General features: G+C 39.1%; 1 non-coding gene across 1 annotated transcript; it reads right to left on the bottom strand.

Annotated features, from left to right (window-relative positions):
• Nucleotides 1–7,947: 7,947 nt before the first annotated feature.
• LOC111751693 (U6 spliceosomal RNA) lies at nt 7,948–8,052 on the bottom strand. Its single transcript, XR_002786791.1, has one exon. It is a non-coding gene; the product is annotated as a U6 spliceosomal RNA (small nuclear RNA).
• Nucleotides 8,053–17,276: the final 9,224 nt, after the last annotated feature.

Raw genomic sequence — 17,276 nt, 5'->3', positions numbered from 1 at the left:
CTGAAAGATGTGCCTCAGAAGAAAGACCTGGCAATTTACTTTCTAAAAATCAGGCATTAAAAACCTAATGGAGCATAGTCCTACTCTGATAGACATGGGATTGTCCTGAGTTGGAATCCATTTGACGACAACTGGTGTTTAAGTATTCATCCAATTTACTTTCACTTCAGTCATTCTGTGTCCTACCCAAGATTTCAACCTAGATTCTAGTTTTATTTCCAGCTTTCCCCCTTTGTAACGTCATTAAAGTTGGAAGTGTCTATAAAATAGCAACGTGTTGATCAAATCAGTATTTTTTAAATGAAAGCTTCCAAAAAAGTTGAAAAAGAATTGTAAACATTAGGGTATGTGGCTGGTTGGCAGCAATAAGAGAGATGCTTCTTTAATTTAAGAGCAGGAAATTCATAAGACACGTCTTCCCTTAACCCTACTGCCCACTCTCATCCCTCCAGCTCACCAGTCTCAGTGTTCTCCACCTGTTACAGACATCGCTAATCAACTGCAACTCGCCGTCCTGCTGACAGGCGTGCAGCTGGAGTCCTCATCTCAGCACTGAGGCGACCACTGTCAGTTAATCAGCATGGTGTGCGTGTGTGTGTGTGTGTGTCTGTGTCTGTGTCTGTGTTAGTAAGAAGGCAAGGTGGAAGTCGGGGAGCTATGGATTCCATCAGAAGGGGTGAAATAGATGAATGGAGTAGGTAAGGATTTTAAGGATGAGAATAGACCAAAAAATAGAAAAGGGGATCGTATCTTGTGAAGCCAAAAGAAAATAAATTTTTACTTCCTAGAAAATATATGCTATGCAGAATACGTTTTATTCATTTATAAGAAGCTTTTGATCATCTTCATGTAATGCCACAGCAGATGACACCAGCCTGCTCTCTTAAGTGTATTTCATATAGCATAATTTATGGATTTTAGGTGCAAAATAACTACCATTTATCCTGTCTGGCGCCTTTTCCTTCTTCTCCTCTATCAGAGCGTCAACTCTGAGTAGAGTGGCCTCCAGCACTGAGGCCTCTTGGACAGCTGTTCTTCCCTTCCCTGCTTGGCAGAGCTAGCTGGGGGTGTGTCACTCCTGTGTTGCTCTCCGGCAAAACAGATGTAGTGCTGGGTCGGTGCCACAATTCACATTTTTAAAGTTTCTTAATAAGAAAGTCTGATATCTGCAAATAACTGAATAAAATGAACAGAATGATGGCTCTGAGGTAGAAGGTTGCATGGGTTCTTTCAGCTGCTTGAGTACAGCACATCTTACCTGTGCTCATTTAACTCTAAGCATACAGGGAGGAAAAATTTCAAGATATGTTGTTGTTGCCAGCTCCAGTGGAGTTGGCCCCTGACTCATGGTGACACCATGCACAACTGGATTGGACCAAAGTGCACCATAGGGTCTTCATTAGCTCATTTTCCAGAAGTAAATCACCAGGCCTTTACTCCTATTCTTTCGTAATCTGGAAGCTTCCCTGATACCTGTTCAATATCATAGTGACATGAAAGCCTTCACAGACAGATGGGTGGTGGCTACGTTTGAGATGCATTGACCAGGGATGGGATCTGAGTCTCCCACACGAGAGGTGAGAATTTTACCACTGGACCACAACTGCCCTCTTTGGAAGATATGAGAACAATGAAGGTAGAACTAATAGGATAAAGGGCCATTTTTCTTCAGATACCTGCTTTCTTTGTGTAAGTCTGGCTATCTGATTTGCAGGGCAAATGTAAGACGAATACGTAGGGCCTCTTTCTTAAAAAGTGTTAAGAATACCATGACAATTACATCAGAGCATTAAACCAAGTCTGGGCCCCCCTGAGCACAGGCCTGTGTGATTGTATAGGTTGTGTACCCAAGAGGCTGCCCCTGTCTTCATGGGTGGATTCAGCCGTATTCTACGTGTATTTCATCACAATTTGATCTAAAATTTTCTTTTACCAATGATCCCTTTGCTTTTCTTTTCCTATGATGGATGAACTTTCCCTTTGTTCATAGTCTTGTTTGAATGTGGCAAAATAAATATGAAATACAGTTTTTACTTTACTTACTATTGACCAAACAATCAATTCCTTCCTAGGCAGAAAAGTTATCTCAAAAAATTTAGAATTCTTTCAGTTATAAAAAGAGAACATAAATGCCTTGAAAATTAGTTACCATTATTTAGACATAATTAATTTACAGTAATAACATATTAGACAGTCTAATTCAGAAATCACCTTAAATTAAGTCACAAATTTTTCATGTTATTTTTTGTTGATTTGCCAATCTGAACTCAGCATTGCTGAATAGAGAATTTATCCTTCCAATTATTAAAAAAGTTAAGAACAAAAGGAGTGAAATTTTACAAACTGAATGTATTCCAATATATCAGCTTTGCACTGATTAAAAGGCAGATCTGAGCTCCCTGACTGTAACTGCTAAAAATTCAGTTCAACTCACATTTTGTTGCACGCACAACCCATTGACTTCTATTTCTTTATCCTTCCAAAAAAGAGAGGGAGAAAAATATTAATATCCAAATTAACTCACTCTTCTTAACATCTTTTTGAGGTATATTTTAATATAATGCACAATTCACTCACTTTCTGGTGTACAATTTAATGATAACTTTACCAAGTGGTGTGACCATTACCATAAATCAGTTTCACAACACTTTTTTTCCTCCAAAGAGATCCCCATGCCCATTTACAGTAAATCTCTGCTCCCACCCCTCACCCTGGACAAACACTAATCTATTTTCTGTTCCTATAAATTTACTTTTTTTGGATATTTTATATAAGTGGGATCATACCACATGTATCTCTTGTGTCTGGCTTTTTTTTTTTTTTTTTTACTTAGCATAATGTTTTTGAGGTTCATCTATGATGCGGTTTATTATTATTATTTTGGGATAATACTCCATTGTGTGGATGTACACATCTTATCTGCTTGTTTCCAGTTGATAGACATTTAGATTGTTTCTGGTTTGGGGCTATGATGAATAATGCTGCTATGAACATTTACCTACGAGTCTTAGTATGGATGTATATTTTCATTTCTCTTGGCTAGGCAGCTGTGGAATTACTGCATCATATGGTAATTTTATGTTTAGCTTTTAGAGAAACTGCTAAGCTATTTTGCCACAGTGGCTTAACCATTTTACATTCCCATAAGAAATGAAGTTTTTTCTTTCTCCACTTCCTTGCCAACATTTGTCATTTTCTGTCTTATTCATTGTAGGAATTCTTGTGGGGGTGAAATGGTAATTCCCTGTGGCTTTAATCTGCATATCTCTAGGATTAATGATGTTGAACATCTTTTCATAGGCTTATTATCGTCTTTGGTATGCCTGTTCATGTGTTTCATTCATTTTTTGTAGCAGTGCTTTGTAAATTCTAGATACAAGCCCTTTATTAGATATGGGTTTTGTAAGTACTTTCAGTCACATCCTTCTTTTTCATTTTCTTAACGATGTAGCAAGCATCACAGGAAGATGGAAGTAATACGCAGAGTCACTATACCAAAAAGAATTGGTCAATGTTCAACCATTTCAGGAAGCAGCATATGATGAAGAATTGATGGTATTGAAGGAAGAAGTCCAAGCTGCACTGAAGGCATGGTCAAAAAACAAGGCTCCAGGAATTGACGGAATACCAATTGAGATGTTAGAACAAATGTCGCAACGCCGGAAGGACTCACTCATCTATGCCGGGAAATTTGGAAGACAGACATCTGACCAACCAACCAGAAGAGACGTGCCCATTCCAAACAAAGGTGATCCAACAGAATGTAGAGATTATCAAATGATATCATTAATATCACCTGCAAATAAAATTTTGCTGAAGATAATTCAAAAGTGGCTGTAGCAGTACATCGACAGGAACTGCCAGAAATTGAAGCCAGACTCAGAAGAGGCTTTGTAGAATGAGTACTACCATTGCTGATGTTAGATGGATCTTGGCTGAAAAAAGAGAATACCAGAAAGATGTTTACCTGTATTTTACTGACATATCCATACAAATTATGGATAACGTTGCAAAGAATGGGAATTCCAGAACACTGATTTGTGCTCATGAGGAACCTGTACATAGACCAAGAGGCAGCTGTTCAAACAGAACAAGGGGATACTGAGTGGTTTAAAATCAGGAAGAGTGTGTGTCAGGGTTGTATCCTTTCACTATACTTAATCTGTATGCTGAGCAAATAATCTGAGAAGCTGGACTATACGAAGAAGAACACAGCATCAGAATTGGAGGAAGACTCATTAACAACCTGCAAATGCAGATGACACACCTTGATTGCTCAAAGCAAAGAGTACTTGAAGCACTTAGTGATGAAGATCAAAGACTACAGCCTTCAATATGAATTACATCTTATCATAAAGAAAACAAAAATCCTCGCAACTGGATAAATAAGCAACATCATGATAAACAGAGAAAATTTTGAAGTTGTCAAAGATTTCCTTTTACTTGGATCCACAATCAACACACATGGAAGCAGTAGTCAAGAGATCAAAGGACATATTGCAGTTGGCAAATCTGCTGCAAAAGACCTCTTTATCGGGTAAAAAAGCAAAGTCCTTGAGGACTAAGGTGAGCCTGACCCAAGCCATGGTATTTCCAATCGTCTCATATGCATGAGAAAGCTGAGTGATTATTAAAAAGACCTAAGAAGAATTGATGCATTTGAATTATGATGTTGGTGAAGAATATTGAGTATACCATGGACTGCCAGAAGAATAAACGACTCTGTCTTGGAAAAAGTACAGTCAGAACATTCCTTAAAAGTGAGGATGGCGAGACTTCATCTCACATATTTGGATATATTATTAGGAGTGACCAGTCCCTGGAGAAGGACATCATGCTTAATAAAGTAAAGGGTCACCCAAAAAAGAGGAAGACTCTAGACTCTCAGTGAGATGGACTGACACAGTGGCTGCAACAATGGGCTCAAATAGAGCAACAATCGTGAGGCTGGCTCAAGACAGGGCAGTGTTTCTTTCTGTTGTACACAGGGGCGCTATGAGTTAGTATGATTTGACAGCACCTAAATGGTGTCTATTGAAATGCAAATGTTTAATTTATGAATTTTTATAAGGTCGAATTTACCTTTTTATTTTTCTTTTATGGCTTGTGATTTTTAGTGTCATATCTAAGAAATATCTGCCTAACCCAAAGTCTCAAAGATTTTCTCTTATAAATTTTATTGTTTTAGTTATTACATGTAAGTCTCTGATCCATTTTGATTTAATTTTAGTGGATGGTGTGCAATGCATGAATCGGAATCGACTAGACGGCAGTGGGTTTGGTTTTGGTTTTTGGTGTGAAATGTAGGCCTAAGCTCATCTTTTTGCATGTGTATAACTGATTGTCCCAGCACCATTGGTTGAACAGACTATCTTTCCCCCATGAATTGCCTTGGGACCTTTCTCCAAAGTTGAGTGACTGGAAATATAAGTATTTATCTCTGAACTCTCACTTCTGTTCCATTTTTCTATATATCTGTCCTATGCCAGTACCGGAAACCCTGGTGGCGTAATGGTTAAGTGCTATGGCTGTTAACCAAGAGGTGGGCAGTTCAAATCCACCAGGTGCTCCTTGGAAACTATATGGAGCAGTTCTACTCTGTCCTATAGGGTCACTATGAGTCAGAATCTACTCGACAGCAGTGAGTTTGATTTCTTTGATTTTATGCCAGTACCACTCTGTCTTGATAACTGGAGTTTTATAGTAAATTTTTTAACTAATAAGTGAAAGTTCTCCAACTTTGTTCTTCTTTGTTCAGATTGTTTTGCCTGTTTTAGGTGTTTTGCATCTCTACATAAACTTCATGAATTCTTTGTCAATTTCTGCAAAGAAGAGCCCCAAAACTCTTCTATCTTCTGATAGAGATTGAGTTGACTAAATCAATTGATTTGGGGAGAATTTCCCTCTTAACAATATTGATATTGAGTCTTCCAAACCACAAACATGGACTGTATCTCCACTTATTTAGATCTTTAATTTCTCTCAGCAAAGTTTTGCAATTTTCAGTATACTTCTATTTTAAAATTTATTCAAAAGTATTTCTTTTAAATGCTATTGTGAATGGAAATTTATACTTATTTTTATTTTCAGATCATCTTTGCTTATAAACATATATTACTTTTATGATCTGCCTGACAAAGTGCGATAAGGGGGAATAAATGTCCTGGCTATATATATGGAAAAGGGGAGAGAAAATACAAACTAATACCTAAATGAAATTAAAGTGCTGTGCATCTAGAACTTTTTGAAATAAAAAAAAAAAAAACCTGTATTTTCATTTTGTTACATTTTTAAGGAATAAATATTAATTTTAGAAAAGAGTCACTGGAAGCTACAAGGGAGTTGTCATGCCTACATTGTCTTGGTTCTCTGGTCCTGACTCTCTGTACATATGCATGTCAGCCAAAGTTGTGATAGTCACTAATTTCCAGAGCCTTTTTCTTGCCATCTTCTCTACATAAATATTTTATTTTAAATTTATTTTAGTTTTTGCTTATTGTTTAGAATATACATAGGAGAATATACACCAATTCAACAGTTTCTACATGTATAGTTTAATGACATTGTTTCCATTTTTTGAGTTGTGCAACCATTCTCACTCTCCATTTCTGAGTTATTTCTCCCTCATTCACATGATCTCACTGTCCCCTAAGTTTCCCGTCTAAACTTTCCAGTGGCCGCTGTCAATTTGATCCCATATAGATAGATCTAAACAAGCACAATGCTCAAGGCAGGCATTATTTATTAGTTAAGCCATTGTTTGGTTTTAAGAAGATTTCAGGGGGTAACTTCGGCTTAAGGACTAAAGAGTATCTCAGGGCAATAGTCTCAGGGATTTATCCAGCCTCAATGGTTCCATAAATTCTGGAGTCCATGAGAATTTGAAATTCTATTTTGCATTTCTCCCTTTTGATCAGGATTCTTTTATAGAATCTTTGCTGAAAACATTCAGTAATGGTAGCCAAGAACCATCTACTTCTGGTCTCATGGCAAAGGAGGCAGTTTATTCATGTAGGCAATTAGCCACACATTCCATATCCTCCTCCCATTCCTGAGTCTCCTTTTTCCTCTGTTGCTGCAGACGAATAGAGTCCAATTGTTGTGCCTTGGATGGCCACTTGTAAACTTTTAAGACCCCAGGCACCACGAAACGAATGAGGAGGTAAAACAGAAGCACTAAACACGATACTAGGCCAGTTAACAGGGATGTTCCATGAAACCATGACACTAAACCTCCAAACCAAGGAATCAAATCCCGTGAGTTGTTTGGTTGTATATAAGCAGCCTCAGCAGCTTTTTTTTTTTTTTTGTAAATATATCTGTCATGGATTGAATTATGTACCCCCAAAATGTCTGTATCAATTTGGCTGTGCCATGATTCCTGGGATTGTGTAATTTTCCTATATGTTGTGAATCCTGTCTCTATGATTCTAATGGGGGAGGATGAGCGGCAGTTGTGTTAGTGAAGCAGGACTCAGTCTACAAGACTGGATTGTGTCTTGAGGCAATCTCTTAAGATATAAAAGAGAGAAGTGAGCAGAAAGACAGGGGGGCTTCATACCACCAAGAAAGCAGAGCACGCCCTTTGGACCTGGGGTTCCTGCGTGGAGAAGCTCCTAGAGCGGGACTGATGACAAAGGCCTTCCTCCAGAGCCAACAGAGAAAGCCTTCCCCTGGAGCTGACGCCCTGGATTTGGGCTCGTAACCTACTAGACTGTGAGAAAATAAATTTCTCTTTGTTAAAGCCATCCACGTGTGCTATTTCTGTTATAGCAGCACTAGATGACTAAGACAATATCTGAGAGGACTTTTGCCAATCCAACTTTTTACCACTGTGTAACTTGTTGACAGAAATTACATTAATCAGCTGTGCCACCCTACCCGTAATCAAAGCAGTTTTTCCATCATTGTAAAATGAAGCTCAATACTCCCTAATGAAAAACAAAACAAAAAAAAAACTGCTTCCTGAATGTATGTGTCATCCTTGTGCAAGGACTGTACTAATCTTCTCTACACTGCTCCAATTTTAGTGTATGTGGGGCTGAAGCAAGCGCAGTAAATGTTTTCTTGACAGACTGATGAGTTTAGTGGTTAAATGCGTAGATTCTGGATTCCCATTCTAACTCTTCACACACTAGTTGTGAGGCCCTGAGCAGGTTGCTTATCCTCTAAGTACTCCCATTTCCCCATTTGTAAATGGAGATGAGAATACTTACATCCTAGAACATTTATGAGGGCAAATGAGTTAAATGACTTAAATCAGTGCTTAACACATAGTAAGTGAGCAATTAACATTAATTATATTTTTTCTTTTTTCTTCCCTTCTTCTTTTTGCCCTCCCTCTCTTCCTTTCTTCCCCTCTTTCCTTGCTACCGGATTTCATCACTCTAGTAAGTTCATATCCGAACTGCTGCTTAAGACAACTGCTCTTGAACAGTACATCCTCTCAAAAACTTTGATGTCAACTTCAGGATAGTTTCTACAACTTATTTTGGGACAGTTCTCCAATGACCACCATTGCTTCCTCACAGTCCTCTAGCCCCTCCAACATGCCTCTCAGCTCTCCTTTCTCTTGACCCCAAATTATAGCTCAGGTTCAATTTGTGGCAGCTTAGCCCCTTGGAGGGTCATTTCCCAACGTTTGTGACTTCAGCATCCTCTTATGTTTTCTCTGAGTTCTTGATTTTCCTCTCCACCTCTACATCTGCATGCAACGTTTTAACTTGGCTTTGTGTTGATTGAGATGCAGTTTTGGGCTTCTTTACTATTTACTGCTAAAAAATACAGTCCCACTCGTATTTCTACCAATACGATAACTTCAATGAAGCCTCAGGAAGTTACGGGGAAAGCTTGCAACACACACTGCAGTTTTGTTGCCGCCTCTTCCATCGTTCCTCACCTCGCTACAGCCTGTATTCCCCAGGACAGAGACAGTGGCCCTGCTGGCCTCCCCCTTATTGTGGAAAGAATCTATGGCCAAATATATTTGCCTTTCCCAGCTCCTATGGAATCCTGATCAATGACAGCAGGGGAGTTCTAAACTACAGGAAAAAAAAAAAAGAAAAGAAAAGCACTGATATTTTTATTAACCAGGATTAAGCATTATTATTAGAATACTGAAAGCACCTTTCATATAGTTTTTCAATTTTCTGCTACAATCTGGTGTTTAAGACGATTGAGGCTCTGGGTATATTACGGTTTAAGCAGTCAAAATATCAAATTACATTAATGTAATCCCCTATCAAGCACCTAAGAATTTGAACAAGCTACTTCATACACATTGACTAGTGAGTTGACTAGTGAGTTGAAGTCTTGCCATCTTTGCTTCTAAAGAGCGTTCTTGTTGCATTTCTTCTGAGATAGATTCGTTTGTTGTTCTGGCAGTGTGTGGTATAGTCAATATTCCTCACCAACACCACAGTTTGAATGCATCAATTCTCCATCAGTCTTCCTTAGTCATTGTCCAGCTTTCACATGCATATGTGAAAAGACCATGGCTTGGGTCAGGTGCACCTTAGTCATCAAAGTGACAACTCAGCTTTTAAACTTTTAAAGAGATCTTTTGCACCAGATTTGTTAAAACTCAGATATCCTAATGCGTTCCTGGATACTAATTACACATTCTTGAGGAAGTCACTTTACTTGGGGAGCTTCTGCTTCCTTAATTATAAAAAGGGGAGGTTGTAATCCTTTCTGAGTTCTCTCTGGTCCAATAATCTACAAACATATAAAATGTTTGTGCTTCTACTAATTTAACACAAAATTAAACTGAAAATGCTGTCTCTGTTTTGAAAAAGATAACACACGCATTTATGTTATTTAGTACAAACTTAATTCTGTAACCACAGATAAAGATAATTTTATCACAGTATTTTGTGATCCTTACATATGCAAAAAAGTTTAGATAGTGAAATTTTAAAAATAAACTGATGCTAATGTATTAAAAATCAATGACATTGCAGATAAAAATAAAACCTATGTGGTACTTTAGAATATTGGTCCTTGATTTTGAATTTGGAGAGAGGATTTAATGAGATTATACCACAATTTCTCTATATTCTTCAATAGAAGAGCAATTGCTAGTTATCGCTCATAGACAGCTTCATGTATTTAACGATTTAAAAAATTTTTAGATCTCCAATGACAATTACTCACCAAAGACAAACTGTCCTAACATGACTGAAAGTAAAAATGAAGGTTTAGTTGGTTCAGAGGTCTTAAAATTGTTAGATGAAGGGTCCAAAAGTAAATATTCGCCAGCGACATCATTGCTGACTTGCCACCCTGCACGTTGGACATTTTTGCAGCACTTCCCGTATTATACAGAATCACCATGTTCCTGGTAAAATGCCTATCGGGCTTAATCGTTTTTGCTGAAACAAACAAGATAATTTTGTCATTTTTGGAGTGGCTTCCATTCTGTAACTTATGAGTTAAGTGCTGCTTTTAAGCGTGTCCATAAAACACCCTTGCTTGCCTTTTTTACATTTATTCGCTTTAAAGTATTAACGTACCCGATAATACTTAAGAGGTTTTCAGCCGTGTATGGACAGAATTGGGTCTTATCATGCAATTTATTTCTTAAGAACAGCTATGTGGTAACTTTTTTTTTTTTTTTTTAAAGATAACTAGTGCCAAAACCAAGATCTATATGGTATGAAAACAACCTAGTTATCAAGACTGTATGAACAGCCCAAGTGGGGAAAAGAATGCAAACATTTTCTAAACGAATGCAGCATCAAGAACAGGGTGGCTGTTAAACAATTCTTTTCCAAGTGTACAAACATTTCTATCAGCAATGTCTTGCAACTGAGAATGAGTATGTACCCAGCAAAAACGAAATCAGATATGGTAGGGTTGTTTTGCTTTTAGGTGCACTCTAGTCAGTTCTGACTCATAGCAACGCCAAGTACAACAGAAGGAAACACTGCCCGGTCCTGTGCAGTTCTCACAATTGTTATGCTTGAGCCCATTGTTGCAGCCACTGTGTCAATCCACCTTGTTGAAGGTCTTCCTCTTTTTTGCTGACCCCCTACTTTGCCAGGCAGGATGTCCTTCTCTAGGGACTGGTTCTTCCTGATAACATGTCCAAAGTATGTGAGACAAAGTCTTGCCATCCTTGCTTCTAATGAGCACTTTGGTTCTGCCTCTTCCAAGACAGATTTGTTTGCTCTTCTGGCAGTCCACAGTATATTCAATATTCTTTACCAACACCATAATTAATTCTTCTTTGGTCTTCTATTCTTTGTCCAGCTTTCACACGCATATGAGAAAATGGAAAATACCATGGCTTGGGTGAGGTGCACCTTAGTCCTTAAGGTGTCCTCTTTGTTCTTTAACACTCCAAAGAGGTCATTTGCAGCAGATTTGCCCAAGGATTTCTTGACTGCTGCTTCCACGGATAATGATTGTGGATCCAAGTAAAATGAAATCCTTGACAACTTCAATATTTTCTCCACATATCATGATGTTGCTTATTGGTCCAGTTGTGAAAATTTTTGTGTTTTCCTTATGTTGAGGAGTAATCCATACTGAAGGCTATAGTCTTTGATTTTCATCAGTAAATGCTTCAAGTCCTCTTTGCTTTCACCAAACAAGGTTGTGTCATCTGCATGTTGCAGGTTGTTAATTAGTCTTCCCCAATTCTGATGTGTTCTTCTTCATATAGTCCAGCTTCTCAGATTATTTGCTCAGCATACAGATCAAATAAGTATGGTGAAAAGAAACAACCCTGATGCACACCTTTCTTGACTTTAAATCACACAGTATCTCCTTATTCTGTTTGAATGATTGCCTCTTAGTCTAAGTACAGATTCATCATGTGCACAATCAAATGTTCTGGAATTCCCATTCTTCCCAATGTTATCCATAATTTGTTATGATCTACACAGTTGAATGCCTTTTCATAGTCAATAAAACACAGGTAAACATCTTTCTGGTACGATATGATATTGTTCAATAATTTCCACATTCTTTTGGATCTTTTGGATCACCAGGTAGCTCTCTTCCAAGCTTCTTGATATAGACAAGTGAGTACCTACAGAGTTGCTTCCATTTGTTGAAACATCTCAATTGGTAATTTGTCAATTCCTGGAGCCTTGTTTTTTGCCAATGCCTTCAGTGCAGCTTGGACTTCTTCCTTCAAGAACCATCAGTTCTCAATCATATGCTACCTCCTGAAATGGTTCAACATTGGCCAATTCTTTTTTTGTGTGGTGACTAGGTATTCCTTCAAACTTCTTTTGATGGTTTCTGCATCATTCAACATGTTGCCCATAGAATCCTTCAATGTTGCAACTTGAGGCTTGAATTTTTTCTACAGTTCTTTCAGCCGGAGAAATGGTGAGTGTGTTCTCCCCTTTTGGTTTTCTAACTCCAAGTCTTTGCATATGTCATTATAATACTTTGCTTTGCCTTCTCAAGCTGCCCTTTGAAATCTATAGCATGGTAAATCTTAGAAGTTTGGGACTAGAAGGCTCAGGACTGCTGTCGACTTTTTCCCTACTTCCTCAACCCACATCTAATGGAACAAAGCATGGTCTTATAATTTCTAAAGTCCCTTCTGGCTCTGACATCTGATGGTTTCATAAAAGAGATGTGTGGGTGTAGTTAGGGCTGGTTTCATGGTTGCATAACCTTTGCAGTCACACGGTGCCCCATGCTTAGAAAAGCCCCATGCTTGGTTTAGGCCTCTGCAGTTGCTGTCTTCAATTTTTTAAATAATTTTTGAACAAGGGGTCCTGCAGTTTCATTTGGCACCAAGTCTTACAAATTTTGTAGCCAATCCTGCTTGTAGTATTTTTGCTGAAATTTTTAGAACAAATTCTATGACGAACTATGTGATTGGGGGAACAACTTTAATTTTCCTCATGTATAAATTTAGATGACTATGAGCCTAATGTGACCAAATGCTTTTAATTAAGTATGGCTTAAAACAGTTGGGCAACACTCTGAATGTTGTACATTGCTTAGATACTGAAGGAAGGTGGCTGCTTTCCAGCATGAGATTCGCTTCCCACTGTCTCCATGGCTACCCATGACCACTTAATTGTATTAAGACACACACCCAGTGGAGTCAGTTTCTCCTGGTGGCTTTTAAACTGCTATATCAGTAATCAGAATATGCAGGCTCACACAGTTAATTTTGTAGCTAGAAAAGAAATGTTCTTTCGAGTCATACATCTATGATCACAGAACTGTTATGCTGTTTGAATTTGAACAAAGCTTGGCAACAGGATGGCCAGACCAGGTGCATCTGAAAAAAGGTCCCTTCCTCTTACCCCTTTCCCTGTTCCCACACACTCTGAGGTATAAAACCCCTAGATCCCTTTGCCTTGTGGTCGTTCTTTTGCAATGCAAATGTGGAGCCTTACATGTGCAGAACAGATTTCCTATGTCAATTCACCCCAGAATGGGGGTCTGAGGGAGGCTGACCCCGCAATGAATCTGATCCCATTCATCTACGTTTAACAGATATGTAAGGAAATAAAAGCTTGTGATCTTACCACTGGGTAATGTCAATTAATTACGGAGAGCTATAGCTCTCTCTACCAGCCCATTTTTCATCGTGGCTTACTGCAGTTACCTAGTACTGTCATCACAAAAACAGCAACCAAAAAAAAAAAAAAAAAAAAAATACCACAAGTGGGTAACTTTAAAGAATAGGAATTTGTTTTCACAGTTTTGGAGGCTGAAAGTCCAACTCAGGGCATCAGCTTTAGGGGAGGGTCCTTCCTTGGTGTAGCCCTCGAAGTTCCTTGGAGTGCCTTGGCAATCTCTGGCATTTCTATCCCCTGTGTGTGTGTGTGTGTCTGTCTGCACCTATTCTATTGTTTTTATAACTGAGAAGTAATTACGTTCAAGGCCAACTGTACTGTGTTATGCCCTCATTAACATAACAAAAACTGTATTTCCTAACAGGATCACATCAACAGGTATGAGAGCCAGGACTTAATTAACACAAGCTTATGACCCATACTTACTTATTCAAGGGGAATGATTGTAACACCCGATTCCCATCATGAATGGGGTTCAACAAGTTACCCATGCCTGCTGTAGAGAATTAGTATTTGGGGAGGAGACAGAATTCAACTCATAATGTACACCTTAAACTTCCTTTAAAAATAGTAATTTAATGTTGCAATCTGTTTTAATGTGCTTTTAATCGAGACATTCAATCTCTTACAGAAGACAAATCAGTTTCTATAAATAAATATACCCAAATGGACCTATTCTTTAGAGCACATTCTGCAATGTTACAAACAGTGGATGCATGAATTAACGCAAAAAAAAAAAGAAAGAGAGAGAGAGAGGGAAGCTTTAAAGCTAAATAGGCTTGAGTTGATCCTTGCCTTTAATACAAGTTATTTATAGATATCCAGCTGCTAACATCCTCCTTAATGATGAATCCTTCTGTCCATGGATGAGGACAAGGCAAAGTCCACTATCACCATTTTATTCAGCACTGTACTAGAGTCTTAGAAAGAAGAGAGCAATAATTCTAGAAATTGGAGGGAAAAAAATTCATCAAAGCCTGCTTTGTTTAAACAAATGCAATATATTTAAAAACGACACATTTAAAATCATAAACTGTAGAGTTTTTCTAGGATAATATACTTTACCAAAAGTGACCCTAAAAGAGTTATAAATCTTAAGAGGTCAATTTTCAGAGAAGTAATAAATAACTCCTCACCAAAAGTATCAAGTCCAAACAGTTGAAGAGAAATTCTACAAAATCCTTAAGAAGATTATTTCAATGGCGCTTAGACTATTGTAGATTATATAAGACAATGAAAGCTTCTAACTGATTTGAATACAAATAATAAAGAAAAAATAGAGATAAAAAGATTGCCCCAAGAAGACAGTTCCACACCAATCTCCCTTACAGCTAATAAGCAAAAATCCTAAATATTAGCACAAAGAACTTAGCTATACATTAAAAGAATAATAAAAGTTGACTAAATGAGAGCATAGCCAAGAATGGAAGAATTTTCTAGAATTAGGAAATATATTAGTATAGATTCATCATATTCATAGATCTAAAGTGAAAAATAAAAGATCTCCCATAATGCTGAAATAGAATTTTAGATTTGAAATCTGTTCTTGGTAAAAATGTGTAATGATAAAATAAAAATAGATTGATACGTGTTTCAAAATACTAAAAATTGAAACACATAATTAAGTTTATTTGTGAAACACTAAAGTGTCAAAAAAGTTAAATGTGGGCTGTGGGCCAAGATGGCAGACTAGGTAGACGCTACCTCAGATCCCTCTTGCAACAAAGACTCGGAAAAACAAGTGAATCAATCACACACATAACAATCTACGAACCCTGAACAACAAACACAGATTTAGAGACGGAGAACGAACAAATACAGGGAGGCAGCAACTGTTTTCGGAGCCTGGAGCCAGTGTCCCAGTCAGGTAACCTTGGCGCCCAGCTTAGGTCTGGGCCCAGGGGAGCTGACGGCGCAAACAAGGGGCGCAGCCCTACCCCCCTGAACTCACCCTGGGAGGGGGCCCAGCCGGTCCGCGTGCGTGGCGTGGTGACGCGGCCGGTGGGAGAAGTACCCGGGAGGCAGTGACTGGTTTTGGAGCTGGGAGTGCAATGTCCCAGCCGGGGAACCTCGGCGCCGGGCTTTTTACTTGGCGCTGTCAAGGCGCAAACACAGGGCGCAGCCCTACTCCCCTGAACTAACCCCAGGAGGGGGCCCAGCCAGTCCGCGGGGTCTGTGCGGCGACACGGCTGGCAGGACGAGAAGTCCCCGGGAGACAGCGACTGATTTTGGAGCCGGAAGTGCAGCGTCCCAGCAGGGGAAACTTGACACTGGGCGTTGGACTGGCAGCAGAGGATCTGACCGGGGCTTCAGCAGGCCAGACCCTCGGAGACAATCTCCACACAGCCAGCACACATAGGCGACACGCCCCTCAGGAATCTCAGATAAAATAGTCATTCCAAGCAAGACAAGCAACTTTGGCTATATTCCGAGGTGCTACTCTCCTATTTCTCTGAACCCTTCCCCACCCTTCCCAGGCAGCTTAACATTGGAATTTCCTGAGCCAGAGGGAGAAAGGCTCCGGCTCCACGGTGGCTTTTCTCCCCCCCCCCCCTTTTTTTTTTTGGTCTTTTCCTAACCCATTCTTCTGGCCTGAGAGAAGGAACCACAAAAAACCCAGGGACCAAAAATCCATCCCTAATTGGACTTAAAACACAGAACCAGCTACAGCCAAGCATATATGATCCAAATCTCAGACTTTCATCCTTACAGGGAACAAGGTGGCGATTATAATCCAAAGGCAGTTCTGATAGGGGTCTGACTGCATTTTTTTTTAGCGGATTTTCTGGAAAAACAAGTTTCCCAGGTCTGATATCTCTGCTTATTCAACAGAGCCCTAACTGACCCACAACAGGGAACTGAGGGCTGAAGCTCCCCCCAGACCACCTAGCCTCTTGCCTTAGGGGTCTAAGGAGGGTGACATCTACCAATCAGTAGAGGTACTTGCATTGGGGGCCTAAGGTACAGCTGCAGTGCCCTCCCACCAAGGTGCCATAGGAATAGAGACACACCTACCTCACTGACACTTGGGGGAACCCTGTCAGCATCCTGCCGCCCCTGGAGGGTGAACCCCAGCTGCTAATAGAATCTGGTGCACACAACTATCACCACTACTTCTCGAGGTGGATAGGTGTTAGGGTACAGCACACACTTGATGACCCAAAATCAGATTCTACTCAAGAATAGTGAATAGACTCAGGCATATATATCTGGCAACAGACCAAACTAGCTGGTAATAGGTCATAAGTAAGTCAAGGGCTACAACAAACAAGACAGCACAATCTACTAGCCCATCCACGTATATTGAAAGAAAACAAAACAAGATAAGACTCAGCGAGCAATTACAGAATAGACCACTACTATGGCTCGGAGACAGCAGTCGATATCAAACCACACAAAGAAGCAGACCATGACAGCTTCTACAACCTCCCAAACAAAAGAATCAAAATCTTTTCCAAATGAAGATACAATCCTGGAATTATCAGATACAGAATATAAAAAACTAATTTACGGAATGCTTCAAGACATCACAAATGAAATAAGGCAAACTGCAGAAAAAGCCAAGGAACACACTGATAAAACAGTTGAAGAACTCAAAAAGATTATTCAAGAACATAGTGGAAAAATTAATAAGTTGCAAGAATCCATAGAGAGACAGCATGTAGAAATTAACAATAAAATTACAGAATTAGACAACGCAATAGGAAGTCAGAGGAGCAG

The sequence above is a fragment of the Loxodonta africana genome, chromosome 23 (assembly GCF_030014295.1).
Source record: "Loxodonta africana isolate mLoxAfr1 chromosome 23, mLoxAfr1.hap2, whole genome shotgun sequence".
Taxonomy (NCBI): Eukaryota; Metazoa; Chordata; class Mammalia; order Proboscidea; family Elephantidae; genus Loxodonta; species Loxodonta africana.
The sequence above is the reverse complement of the archived record's forward strand: the minus strand, read 5'-3'. Positions and strand labels throughout refer to the sequence as shown.